The 14851-nt window shown below is 45.3% G+C and overlaps 1 pseudogene; it reads left to right on the top strand.

The window, feature by feature from the left end:
* The first annotated feature begins 11329 nt into the window (after positions 1-11329).
* LOC142775071 (uncharacterized) lies at positions 11330-13658 on the top strand (annotated as a pseudogene).
* The last annotated feature ends 1193 nt before the right edge of the window (positions 13659-14851 follow it).

Genomic DNA, 14851 nt, shown 5'->3' with positions numbered 1-14851 from the left:
GGCCAATGTAGGGAACTATGCGAACGACGACGAAGCAGCATGAAACGGCAAGCCACAGCGTTGGTGCACGCGCGCGACCCGAGCTTGCGTTTGTTTTGTATTTTCGGCCTGTTGGCGTTCCTCGCTCTTCTGGCGTTCCTCGGCCTTCCAGTAGGTCTGTACGTAAATAAACTGCGTGACAAGGAAGACAATCTCATCCGCATCATACATGCGTTTGTGCTCTGCCACCTTTCGTACTCGGCGGCCATGTATAATTGGCATGTTGCAGAAAGAAGTAAGCTCAATTCCCTCATAAGAAAGGTTTTCAAGCTCGCGCTCGGCTTGCCTGTAAGCACTGGCACTGAAAACCTTTTCAAGCTCGGTGTTCACAATACACTCGAAGAGATAATCGAGGCGCAAGAGCGCTCACAGCTGCTCAGGCTTTCCGGAACCAAATTGGGCCGCAAGATACTCGATGATTTGGGCCTCAACTCTATTGACCAGTGCCCCGATTCCATGCAGATTCCCAGAAACATCAGGTCTCAGCTGCGCATCGCACCCATTCCCCGCAATATGCACCCTGCGCACAACGTCGGTCGGCGTAGGGCCAGAGGTAGAGCTCTGCTCGAGCACGTCCGTAGCAACCCCACTGATGCAAGCTTTGTGGATGCTGCGCCATATGTCCAACAAGAGGCATTCGCTGTTTCCATCGTCGACTCAAATTCCAGGCTCACTTGCTCCGCCACAGAACGCACATCGAAGCCCGTGATAGCCGAACAGGTTGCAATCGCGCTGGCTATGCTAGATAGTCGCAGAGAGTCAATATACAGCGACTCCAAGGCGGCTATCAAAGCCTACGAAACCGGGATGGTAGCCCCTCAGGCCCTCCGCATTCTCCAAAGCGTCAAGAGTATCACTCCCCATTCGCTCACTTGGTTTCCCGCTCACCTGGGGTCGATTGAGGGCTTTACCTCTAACCCGAACAAGGGCGCACACGAGGCCGCGCGAGGACTCACTGACCGCGCTGCCTCCACAGTCCCTCTGCCTCGCTGGGAACCCTTACTTACGTTCAACGAAATAACAAAGCACTTCTATCTGTCAAGAAGGGTATTCCCTCTCCCACACCCGGCCTTGTGCAGGGCGCAGGCAGTCACCCTAAGACTATTGCAAGCCAGTGCGTATCCTAACCCTGTGGTTCTTCATGCCATCTACCCTGAACGGCATCCAAGTGCGGATTGCCCCGCTTGTGGACTGTTAGCCACATTCAATCATGTGTTGTGGGAATGTGAAGCCATCGGCCCCGCCCTCAGCGAGGACAGGTGGGCTGCGCTCTTACGCAGCCCCAAACTTAAGGATCAAACCCTGGCCGTCCAGAGTGCCCGTGAACGGGCCGCCAAGCTCGGCTTGACAGTCCCAACGTGGGATTAGCCGGGTGGCGCGGGGTCTCCCCTGCGTCTTCTCACGACAAAAATAAAGTTTTAATCAATCAATCAACCAATCAATGAACTGAATGGGAATGCTACGCTTGTTGAAACACATAATTACGTCTGCCGCATCGCCAGATGTATAGCCGTAGAGCTGGCACGTTAACCAAGATGTTTCTCAATGCTTCCTTTCCCACATCAGAGATGCACCTGCTGAGATTAGCCGATTTCACTGCTCCAAGTAATGAAGTCACGAAGTCCCCTATGTGTTCACCGAAGTCAACATGCAGCAGAGTGCCAACCTTCACTCCTATCACAGTAGCAGAAATTCAAAAATAAGCACTTTTATTAAACAGTGATTCATCATACATTATTTGACTGGAATGATGCCTTGCTCCTTTCGATGGTGAAAAAAGTAGACAGCCGTGTGAATGTGAAGGGGGAGATAGGATTGATCAATTTTTATGAAATCCCAAAATGAGGTTTCCGGGGGTGTAGACGTTATTCCAAAGCCCCACTGGCACAAGCACCTCGCGTGGCTTGTTCCAAGGTTGCCCGCTTGCTTCCCAGGTCCCAACAAATGTGACCCACCTGCCACAACCTTTCAAGTTTGTTGCGTGCAATGATTGGTGAGTTGCCCTCGGCTGGTCTTTGTCTAAAAGTCCGACTGGTGTAAAATATATAGGTACCCACGGTCGCTTTTCATTAGTTATCAGGTCAAATAAACTTCTGAAAACATCAATGCACCAACAGCACTTAAAATTTACCACATATGTTCACTGATGGTCCCCAATTAGGACGTTTGTACCCAAGTCAAATGATTTGCCCATTTCGCTAGTAAAGATGTAGACAGCTGTGTTAATATGGAGGTGTTAACGAGTGCTCTTCCTGAGCGATGAGATTAGTTAAATGCACAAAAATGCTGAAGCTCCACTAGCAAATACAATTTAACTCTTATGCTCATCAATTGCTCTGAACGAAAACGTTTTTATTCATGAGAAGGATTTATTTCAAATTTTGCCAGTGCAACGATACACAGCCATGTAATTGTGATTGTACCCACGTGTGCTTGTGAAGATGTATGGGGTTAGTTAAACGTCTAAAAGTCCTGGCGCGCCAATTAGCACGCCCAAATTGAGCGCTTATGTCCAACTATGGTTCAACATTAAAATTTGTATTGTACGCGATTGATTGTTAGTACATTTCACAAATGAATGGAACTGAAGCCATGGGATCGTGAACGTGGGATCGTGTGGTGATCATGAGGTATGACGATAATTTTTTTGAACATCTTTGCACGTATGTATATTGCCTTTATGAGTGACCTTGCTCTTTTTTGCAGGCTCACGTTCCCTCGCCTCTCTGCGTGCGTTGACGACTTTGAAGAGCTGATGATGCCTCCATGAAAATGCACACAACTTGCATCCATATGACCTCTCACGCGTATGCATGCTTTCATATGTAAACGAAGCTTTCGTAGAAATGCAAGAAATTAGAAAGACGTAGTGAACTTGAAGCAATTCTCCCCTATTCGAGTGCCGTGGTGTGCTACGAGAAGAGACATTTTGGGAAAAGATTTACCACAGCTGTTGCAAAGGTAGGACTTGTAATATGCGCGCATTTGGCGATGTGCCACAAGATCAACCTCTAGTGCAAGTAATCTATCCCACATGTTGCAATAATAGGGCTTCTCACCTGCATGAATGCGGCGAAGTAACGCGAGACTTTCCTTCTGGGGAAATCATTTAGCCCATATGTTGCAACTTTAAGGCATTTGACCCTTGTGCGTACGTTCGTGTGCACGAAGACGTCCAAACTGTGCTAATGACTCAGCGCATGTTGCACACTTGAAGGGCTTCTCGCCTGTGTACACGCACAGATGTCTTTTGAGGTCGTGCATTCGTGCAAATGATTTATCGCATGGCCCGCAAAGATATAGCTTCTAACCTGTATGTATGCGTATATGTCTTGTGAGGTCACTTTTTTGAGCAAATGATTTATCGCAAAAGCCACAATGGTATGGCTTCTCACCTGTATGGACGTGGAGATGTGTCGTAAGGTTTTCCTTTCGTGCAAATGATTTACCGCATGAGCCGCATTGATGCCTGCCTGCTTAATGCCATTATGCACGCAGAGATGTTTTGCGAGGGCTTACTTTAGGGCAAATGATTTATCGCACATGTTACAATGATATGGCTTATCACCTGTATGCGTGAGAGTATGATTTGTGAGGTTTTTTTTTCTGACAAGAACTTATGACATATGACGCAATGATGTGACTTCTCACCCGTATGCGTGCGCCAATGTATCTTCAAATTTTTCTTTGTTTCAAAGGCTTTGTCACACACTCGGCACTTGCGGTGTCGTTCGCCCCGTGGCTTCTGGCCGCGGTTGATGTCGCCGTAGACAATGCCGAGATCCTCACACATTTACCTTTATGAGAAGCCAGGAGCGTCCCTACAAGATTAGAAAATGCGATCTAATACAGCGCATACACTATTCCGTGGAAGGAAAGCAGCCTATATTTGTCGATAGACCGTTTGGAGAAAACGTGATAGCTTTTATGTGAGGCTTACTCACTTAATGGTACTCTTTAGCATTACATAATTCTGTTTAGCCTTCATTAGCGATGTCCAGCAACAACTGAAGACTGGTGCATAAGGTACACACACATTTTTCTGAGAAAAAGTGCCCACTGGTTTTTTTTGTTCAAATTTATATAATATTCTGTGCGTAATTATTCATTCTTAGTGCCTACTCGTACACGAGTACTCAATGCGAAAAGACAGTATGTACAGTCACCGGAGCAAAAGCTCCGAAGAAACTTTCGTGCATCGAAACTGAGTAATACTTAAGGATCAAGTCACGAGGCTGCTTTTTTTTCTGAAAATGACTTCCAACCGACAACCACATGGCTGACTGCTTTTAGCATTTCTTTATCTTGGCTGAGCCTGACTTTCTAGCTGAGCGCATTGGCAGAATGTTGTTATGCAGGCATCGCCAAATATTATATTGTATATTTTCCCAAGCAAAATAACTTTACACCCACAGCGTGGTATTGTGGTTTCATCTGACGTAGATAACACATGTAGGCGATCACGGCAGTTCACTCCGCTGCAACAAAGCAAAAAAAAGGTTGTCATTTTCCTTCGTTGACTGTAGCTAGTTTTGGTAATACACGATGCCAATATTCCAGAGCTTCTCCGGGGTTGTTGATTTGTGGTACAGTCACGGAGCTGTAAAGATTGCTGTTACCTCTAAAACAATGATCACCAAAGCTCACGCTCTGGATGAACGTCCGACGTTCCTAATGAACTTAGTCACTGTACAAAATCTTTAAAAATAAATAAATAAAACAGGTTCCAGTAACGTGCCTTGACACGGTAAAATAGATAGTTTTTAAATTATTGTACAGTTGCAAATAAAGACTCTGAATATATAAAACCGCTATTCACTAGCTCTTTCAATGCATTCGCCATATTCAGTACAGCACTTTTGCTCCCTTTACATGCGTTATTCCGCGCAATTGAGAGTTTTGTGGCATGTTAAAATGTTTTTCGTTTATTCGCATAGCATCTTAGCAGCTCAAACTTCTGCATAACACAAGCACACAATGCTGGATACGGCCACTGATGTGTTATTTTAGGAGTAAATATTTCTATTTTGAAAGCAACTTCTTCAATGGGGACATATATGGCCCATGTACATCTGTTAATTGGCATTTGAGTAGCTTAAATAGAAAAAGAAAATTGCTCTGCTCTGACTAAAACGCACAAAGCTGTACCACAACAGTGTTTTCTATCTGCGACATACGGCAAACTTCTTTCGTAACGCCTATGTTGTTAGTAACTCCAGTAGCTCGTATATGCCTCAAAAATTAAACCTATCCCACTACTCAAAATCTTGATCCGCTAAATAATATCGAGAGAACACATGGGCGCCAAATGTCGATCAAAAGGGGCGGTAGAAACGTAACGAAGAATTGACGGAGACGAAACATGGTAAATACCGGGGCTCTGTGTTTGACCTTCTCTTGTTAATCACCTCTACAGAATGCTTGGGCGGTAATTGAAAGTGCGTTGGTTAATGAGGATGTTAGTTTTATATCTACGACACGAGCTAATACTCGACCATAACAGCTGAACCGCCAGGCCTGCGCGGAACACGGAGCACTATATACAGTCTATGCGAAAGCTTGAAGATCGGTGGAGATGCGTGATAACGGCTACAAGCTTGCGAATAATTATATGCAATTTTTGATGCGGTGGCGGACGACGATGAAGAATTACGCCTGGTGCTTTTGTAATGGGTTGCACTATTGGACGACCCACTAATTACACGATTTATATTGGGTGAAACCTGGCTGTTGTGGTGCTGTTATAAAGAGCGTTGTTATACATATTAAATAAATTCCTTTCTCGACATGAAGCCTACCTATAGCGTCAGTTCACAATGGATTTCCGAGCACCGGTGTAGCTCAGTGGTAGAATAGTGGGGTGGTACGTAGGGGACCCGGGCTCGAGTCCCATCAGGTCCTTGATGTTTCTTATTTAGTTTGTTTTTCCTCCTCATTGGGCGATAGTGATTACGGACACCGGTGGCAGCAGTGGACGACTGCGGCTCACGCGACTCTTCTGATCTCATAACATATTTAATTGAAAAACTACAGCTCATAAATTCCGTGAAGGTGGTTGAATAGCAAGGCTGTGTATGGACGATGATTCCACTAGCTGCTTTCATTGCGGTGACACTTTGCGTTCTAAATGGTGGTGGTCAAGCTATGCGGCAGGGTCGCATCGGTTTCGTGTGCTCGCACTCGGGATTCGTCGGCTCTCCGGGCGCCATTGATCTCTGCTGAAGGAGCTGGCAACACTGTGTATCCGGCATGGCGACCTAAAATCTAGCGATTGTCCAACTAGCTAACGTGTGCTAATAAAGATAGGCGTGTGTAGGGTCGCCTTTCAGGGTGGACGTTGTTCGTCGCAGCACCCGGCCTCCCTGTACGCGACTCTCCTTGCGTCCCCACCCCCCGCTTAGGTGAGCGGTTGCCACCCTACCCCCCGCCCCCCGAGTGCTAACGCCTATTGTACAGAAGACGCGGGTCTCTGATTTCGCTAACCTGATCATAGGATATCGAGTGTCATCCACTAGATTTGAAATTCGCGTGTTTATACCAATTGGCGGAAGGAAGATGGTGTCACCTGCCGGGTCAGCCAATGGCGTTTTAATGGGCCCCGTGTTATTTGAATCTGCCGCTACATTTGTAATGCGTGCGCTTGCACCTGATTGGTGAAAGCAAAACCATGCACACGATCTGCTGGTTTACCTAATGACACATACCTACTAGGAGTTATCCGTGACGCCAAATGTACTTGTATGCTTAATCTGCAAAGATGGCTTCACTGTAATGGCATTTCTAATTTTGGCCTTACCAGGTGTTGTTTCCTGCACGTGCTGATGCTCCTATGCCCACAGGGCCCGTGCTGGGGACAACATTAACACAGGCGCCGCTACTGGACACTGGATGTGGCAAACTGGTTCTGTTTTCGCCCGCATACATGTGCTCTGAAAGCAAAAGTCAGCATCATCATCAGCGTACGCCCAGTGCAAAATAGTTCATGTGCTTATTTATGCCACCTTGTACCCGCAAACACCCTAATCACATCTGCCCACCTAACTTTCTGTGTCCCCTTCATTTGCTTGCGTTTTCTTGGAATTCAGTCTGTGTTCCTTATCGTGACCAGCGGTTATCTTGCCTTCACGCTACAGGCTCTGCCCATGACCATTTGTTTTTGATTTTGAATATGATGTCCCTCACACGCGTTTGTTTTCTAATACACTCTGATCTCTTCTTGTTCATAAGGGTTACACCTATCATTTTTGTATATTTCGGTTTTGTTTTAAGGAAAGAACAAACCGTTTGGAATTTTGTGACCCAATTGGAAATGCTATGCCTAAAAGATTAAAGTTGTCAAGCGCAATCGTTGAACATTCGCTGGATTTTCCTTTCGTTACAGAACATATCCAAGCCACACGAACACACATGGAGCCAGAAATACAAAAATTAGACAAATCTGTGTACTACCCATCATTCCCATGCTCGCTGAAGTGCCATGCGATGCAGCTTCCATAGTGGCACTAGCGCAGATGAAGTAACAGATGAAAACCTGGTATCTTGTGGTGCGACCGCACACATGTCGAGCTACTTGGTTATTAGCTTTCATACAAATTATCAAAAGAGCAAATTTAAAATACAGATGCATGAAGCGAAATTGCCTCTCTGCTTTACTTTACGATAGGCAGTGAATCTTCGTGCACATGAATAAGGCCTCTGTGAAGTACACAGGAGAATGAAATGGAACAGAAAAAAAGAGAGGAAGAAGACAGAAGAAAGGCAGGTAGCCCAACCAGGTTGATGATTTGCTGCCCTACAGCGTAGGTAGGGGTAGAGGGAGTGGCCAGAAAAATAATTAAGTATGAGAGCACAACTGAAATGTACGGACACATACTGGTGCTTATCATTGATGCACGGATGGTCGTGTATAGAGCTGTGTCGTTTTGAGATTTTCAAAAGCATTGCTTCAGCCCAGCGTGCAGATTACGCTTCAATTGTAGTGCTATATAAGACACAACTTACGGGCCAGCTTTAATGAATAAGAAGAATATTAGAAGAAACAAATGCTTTAAAATATATCATGGCTGCTTGGACGCATACAAGCAATGTAAAGCGCAATAAAGTGAGGACGCATGAGCTTATCTTGACGCTTCAGTTCTACATGGATGCTTCAACTGTGCTGCAAAGAAATTTAACCAATGTCTGTATGTGCAACACTGTCCATTTTTAACTATCTATATGTATACCTAGAATTCCTACGGCAAGTGAAGCTACGTAGTGCGCCGTAACTCTTCCTTTTATTAAGGGCAATTTTTCAAACAATGAACATTGTTCATTGTCTGTCTCTTGACTTCGTGCTCGCAATTCTTGGTTTGGCTCGATCACAATTGTGCAGCCCTTATTTTGGAGAAATGAAAAAACGTCAACCAAAATATACTTTAGAACTGCTTTTCGGTTATATTGCCTTCCCTCAACTGCCACAGCTTGCAAAGAGTCATAGCAAGTCTCGCGCATACCAAGGACCTATCCTTGAAGAAGCTGGTCCGGCTGTGAAATGCTCAGTTTTTTCTCAAATAAATTTTTGGTTAGAGTTTTCTCACTTCTCGAGTCCCTTCACAATCAAGCAGACCCAATGTTCCCCTGAGTCTTTAATTTTGTTATATTATGAAATAAATAAAAAATGTAGTAATGAAAATAAAAATACTAATAACTGTTGTGCAAAAAACACTTTTTTTCTTTATTGCCTTCTTCACTACAGGTCAAGCTAATACGACAGTCACTATCACACGTGTTTCATGCGTGATAACGCGTCAAACAAAGATATTACATCTTCAACACAGCCGGTAGTCTTATACACATCTCGCACTTTTATAACAGCTTCCACGAAACACTCATTAATGGATAGAACTCTCACATCACAGTGCCTGTACGATAGCATACTATGCCAAACCGAATGAAGACCAAGTAAAAATATAACATCCAAATTTTGCACAGAACTATCACAAGGCAAAAAACGAATTCCATATGAAGTAAGAGGTAAATCTTTTTTTAAAGTACTCTGTAAAATGTCCCAAAAGAAAATAGCGTTCTTACAATCAATAAACACATGTTCAATGGTCTCAGGTTTGTTACACAGCAGACAGCTGCTTCCCCATGGTACATATATCCCTCTCTCTTCAAGCCACGTTTTCACTGGCAAGGTTCTCGTATAAAGTTCAAAAAAGAAGGTTTTCACATTGGGTGGTATACACATGTTTTTCACTCGCTTTAGTACCTCATGACCAAATGATTTTTCATACTTTGAACGGTACAGGGACACAGGAAAAACATTCTGTATTAGGTCTTTTATAAGGCGCTTTCTTTGCACATTAGTCCCAACATATGCAGTCCCACATACGTAGTTGAACGCAATATTGCTTTTATTTTGTTTTAGTACCCAACGCATTAGAAAAGATAGCAATACATAAAAAACAATAAAAAACTAAAAAATTGTGACATAGTGGGATTCGAACTTGCGCCACTGCATCGTGCTCGCGTACGTGAACTTGATGCGTTAGCTTGCTAAACCATGCGCGCCGACGACCGCAGCTATTTTTAACCAGTGCCTCCTGTATAAAAATCTGTGCCGGGCACACCGCCATCGGGGGGCCGTCGAACGCCACTTTTCTCCGCTCCCGCTAGGGGCGCTGGGTAAACAGGGTGCCGCCTAAAGGTAACAGGAATGCAGCAGTGATGAAAAATAGGGCACTGTGGAATTACAATAGGTATGATGTGAGAGGAATATGGAAAGGGACATGGTTCCTGGGCTGACGTTCGGCAATGCGTTCTTGTGCATGAGATCAGAAGTTCAAGCAAGATTAGAAATTAAGCAACGTGGAATAGGTAGGCTTGCTTTAGGAGCTCACGGGAATACACCAAATCAGGGAGTACAAGGTGATATGGGATGGACATCATTTGAGGGCAGGGAAGCTAGGAGCAAGATAATAATAATATTAATAATAATACGTTTATTTCATCATCATTGCGTACATGATGACAGGGGCCCGCAGTAAAAGCTGCAAAATCCGAGGATCGTTCCAATAAAAACTCCACAAAAAAAAAACAGCTTGACTGAGCTGCTGACCCCTAAAGATAAAATTTGAGAAGCGATTGAGAGAAATGAAGGAGGAGCGTTGGGCTAAGAAGGTTTTCAGCTACTTGTACATGAAGAATGTCGATACAAAATGGAGGAAGCGAACCAGGAAGTTGACTGGTAATTACTTAGAAAACAGCAGGTGGCCAAACCAAAAAGAACTATCGGTTAAGAAGAAAATGAAGGAAACGGAGACTGACATGTGGAAACTGGGCATGATTAAGAAGTCCGCACGAGAGATCTATCGAACTTTTAAGCAGGAAATTGCCAAGGAAAGGATCTATGATAATACTCGGGGTAGTTCTCTACTGTTTGAGGTAAGGACGGGAGTACTGCGAACCAAGACATATCGGGCCAAATACGAAGGGGTAGACACAGTATGCAGTGCGTGTGGAGAGGAAGAAGAAACTGCCGAACACTTGATAATGTTCTGTAAAGGGCTTCACCCTATAGTTCAGGATGATGGCGCAGAGTTTTTCAAAGCACTGGGGTTTAGGGACCGGGAGGGCAAAATAGACTTTAGGCAAGTAGACTTAACTAGAAGGAGGTTATCTGATTGGTGGCTAAAGTCAAGGCACGAGTGAAAATTAAACTCTTCACTGCAAAGTACGAATCCTCAAACTCACTTTTTAAAGAAAAAATAAATAAATATAGTTTTTAGTTCATTAAGTATTACGGCTTGGTGGCGCTAGCCACCGCTCGATCTAAAGGGTACAGCCATATCCATCCATCCAGCCAGCCGCTGTTGCCATTCTGTCCGGGTGTTGCGTGCAGCGTGGTGCAGCCCGTTCAGTGGTGCGCAACTTCGTTTGTGGGACAGTTTTCGGCAAGTACATGCGAAGAATGCTTTATGATGGCCTACTGTTGTGTTCCGCTGTGCAAATCGGACGAGAAAAAGAAACCGCAGGGCTTTCGTTTCATGAACTACCCGCTGACGCAGACGCTCGAGCACGCTGGCTTGTCGCAATACGACGAGACAAGTGGTCGCCGAACACCACCTCATGCTACACCAAAGTATGCAGTCGTCACTTCAAAGAAGAGGACTTCATCGAAGGCAAGCGGCGACGCCTAAAGAAAGGGGCTGTGCCGTCAGTTTTTGAAGAATACCCGCCCCATCTCCAGCCGAAGTCAACTCCCGCGAGAAATACAGCAAGCATCAATAAACGAGTGAGTGCTACGATGGCGCGCAGCGACTCCGCGAGCGGCAACGTTGCTTCAGCAGTGGCGGATATGTCGGATTGTTGCGCGATGGACACATCGTCGGAGGCCAACTTGCGTGATCAAGGCGTTCGGGTAGGCAACAGGTCAACTTCAAGTGTGCTTGCCGCTGAGAAAGCGAAGTGGAGGAGAAAAGAAAAGGAGTTGAGGAGCCAGATGCTTCGACTGCAGCAGACCGTCGACAAGTACAAAATTGAATTGAAAAAGCTGCACGAGAACGTCCTGGTTGCGGATGTTTCTTACATCAAGGAAAGGGCGAAAGGAAAGGAACCTGCAGCTTTATTCTTGATTGATCAGATTGAGAACTTCAAGAAGAAGAGGCCGAGCCGGTCTGAGGAGACAACCGGGCGTTGTGTAGTTTCAAGGCATTTGTCGACAAGGGCGTACGAGCACATCCACGGTGAAATGCTTTTGAAGCTTCCTTGCAGAAAGACTTTGAGCAACTACTTGGGAACCACCAGTGGAGAAACAGGCGTCAGCAAACTCGCCGAAGCTCGCCTCAGAGTAGAAGCCGAAAGCTTGACTGTACCACAGTCAAGGGTGTGTTCACTCATAGTCGACGAAATGAAGATCAGGGAAAAGCTGCAGTACAACAAACAGCAGGACTGCTTTGTGGGGCACGCCGATGTCTCTTTGGAACAACATGGTGGGGACCTCATTTTAGCAAACTCTCTTCTCTGTTTCCTAATTACAGGACTCTCGACATCATATCGCATTCCAGTGGCCTACTATTTTACCAAGGGGTTAACAGGCCCACAGCTTCACAAGTTGTTGATTTTTGTGCTTGAAAAAGTAGAAGCCTGTGGTTTCAGGGTAGTTCGCTTAGTGAGTGATAACCACAGAGTGAACGTCAATGCCATGACACTTTTGGGCGATGGTCTTCTTACGTACCGGATAGAACATCCCTGTGACTGCGACAGGCTCCTCTTTTTAAGTTTTGATACATGCCACGTTTTAAAAAACGTGCGCTCGCAGTTTCTGGCCCACGACATTGGTCCGAAAGGAGAGGTCTCATCCTGCTACATCAAGAAGCTCTACGACCTACAGAAGGACGTGGTTGTAAAACCTGTTCGCTACCTCAGCCGAAAACATGTCTATCTGAATAACATAGAAAAAATGAATGTCGCAAGGGCAATTCAGGTCTTCTCGCCTGATGTTAATGCAGCCCTGGAGCATCTCAGAGACCAAGCTGGGCATACATCGAGTGTATCATTCGCGGCAGCAGGCCAGACCATCATTTTCATGCAAAACATCTATCGATGGTTCGTGCTGCATGATACAAGCAATACGACCGAGCACATCCACAAAAAAATATCCTGACACGCGGCAGTTTGACGATGCTGAAGATGCAAGACTGGAGTGGCTCGATGTCACGCTGCTCATGTACTTGGATGAACTGGAAAAAAGCTGTCGAAGTCAAAAAAACATTTTGACGAAAGAAACGTATGAAGCATTCCTCCTGACCACATATTCCACAGTTGCCTGTATCAAGTACGTGCTCACAGAGGAGAAGTTCTTGTTTGTGCTCACGCGTAAGTTTAATAGTGACCCCATCGAGTCGCTGTTTGTAACACTGTGGATGTTCTCTGGCTGCAATGACATGCTGAATGTTCGTTCTGTTTTGCAAGGGCTGGAGAAGGTGTTAAAAATTGGACTTGCCGCATCCAGCATGGCATCAAACGTAGCACACAGAGAATGTGCCCAAATGTCAACAGGCACATTGCTCACTGAAGCTTCTCCTTCGCTAACACAGCAGCCGCCTCAGCTACAGAGAGCTGCATGTGTTTTGCAACGGCTTAATGCAACAGTCTTGCCTCAGCACTTGCCATCACTTGAGATTTCTGCAACTGTTTATGTTGGGGGCTATATTTCCCGCGTTATAAACGAGCACATGTGTTGTGGAAGTTGCACTGCTGTTTGCACAAAGCCAGCGAGCAATCAACCTATCTTGCAGTTCACCCGCAGCCAGGACCGAGGTGGGCTACTTTACCCGTCAGACCAGTTGTTGTTTGCCGTTGACGTGCTAAGGGCATTTGCGGATCGTGCTCTGAAGGACAATCCGACTCTAAAAAATCCATTGTCTACCCTGGTCAAGTATGCTGTGCCAGCACTGTGTGCTTCAAACCTGCTAAAGTGCAAGGAGATGGATGACACTGACAGAGCTAAGCTCATAGAGCTGATATCTGTTCAGGTTTCGCGGCCCCTGCTGGTGAACTATGCATTCACTGTCAGTGACAAGCATGATGCTTTCGCGAAAAAGCCACTGTCAAGAAAATATGCAAAACTGTGAGGCTACCGAAATTAGAGGTACTTACAAATAATTGTTCCTTCTTTTTTCAAAATATATTCGTATCGCATCAATTTGGTTCATTTTGCAGAATATAGAGCTGCTACGCATGGCAAGTCAACGTTGGAAATTCATGTATATTATGTCCACGCATGTAGGTGCGTGCGTACACGGCATGTTTTTGGTATTCATTTAGCGTGGCGTTCTTCGCTTGCGGCTAGTGCATGAAAGCTGGCAACCAGATCTCTGAAACACTCGGTAACATAATTCAGCGATTACAGCCGCGATATATTGAGGTTTGAGAGCAGAACATCAAGGATTTAATCTGTTTACTTCTAAGTGCGGAGCCAGAACCACGGCGGCTGCGGCACATAGCGAACTCCGGCGTCCTGTTTAGGCAGCGGCACCTGGTGTCGAGGCGCCGCACTCGCGCCGACGGAGTAGTCCCATTGTTCTCTTCCGCTTTTACCGGGCACTAAAAGTTATAAATGAGGCACTGCTTTAACACATGTATACAAATTAGCTGTTTACACGCTATGTGTTGGCATATCTATGTACGATATGCGATTGTATCTATTATTGTGTGCATATGTTTTGTGATTGTATCTACGTCACATGCTTTTCGCATGTCTTTCAGTTATAGATTGCTGCCCCCTCGCGGATGAAAACAAGTATTTTTACGCCCACACACAAGCTTGAGCAGTTGAAGGTTGTTTCCCGGGGCTCTCTTGCGATTGAGTCAGCCACCACAGGAAATTAGAGTGATACGCCATTAATCCTTGCATCTAGCTGTGTTCCCCTTAGTAGCTCTCTCGCTCGATCACAAATCGAGCGTGGGGTAGCGACGCTTATGCGCACGACCATGCCTCGCGTAGCGGCGAGATCAGCTGATTGCGCCAGCCGGCTTGCTTCGATTTGCTTTAGAGCAAAGAAATGTCATGCCTTGAAAGATCGCGTACTGCACTATGTCAAAATGTTACTGCTTTGTAGTCATCCTATGATTTATTGAGAATTGATAACTCTGATACGACTACTATAGAGCTTTGCGTCGGCGACACCCACCAACATAAAACCGCACTACGTCTGTCATAGAAGCAGTAGGAGGCTGTCGTCTGCTAGAACAAAAAAACAAAACAAAGACCTGCGAAAATATTCATAATTTGTAACTTGTTTCTTGAATAACCGTTTATCACTTT

This window comes from Rhipicephalus microplus, chromosome X, assembly GCF_043290135.1.
Source record: "Rhipicephalus microplus isolate Deutch F79 chromosome X, USDA_Rmic, whole genome shotgun sequence".
In the NCBI taxonomy this organism is placed as follows: Eukaryota; Metazoa; Arthropoda; class Arachnida; order Ixodida; family Ixodidae; genus Rhipicephalus; species Rhipicephalus microplus.
This window is presented reverse-complemented; position numbering and strand designations above follow the sequence as displayed.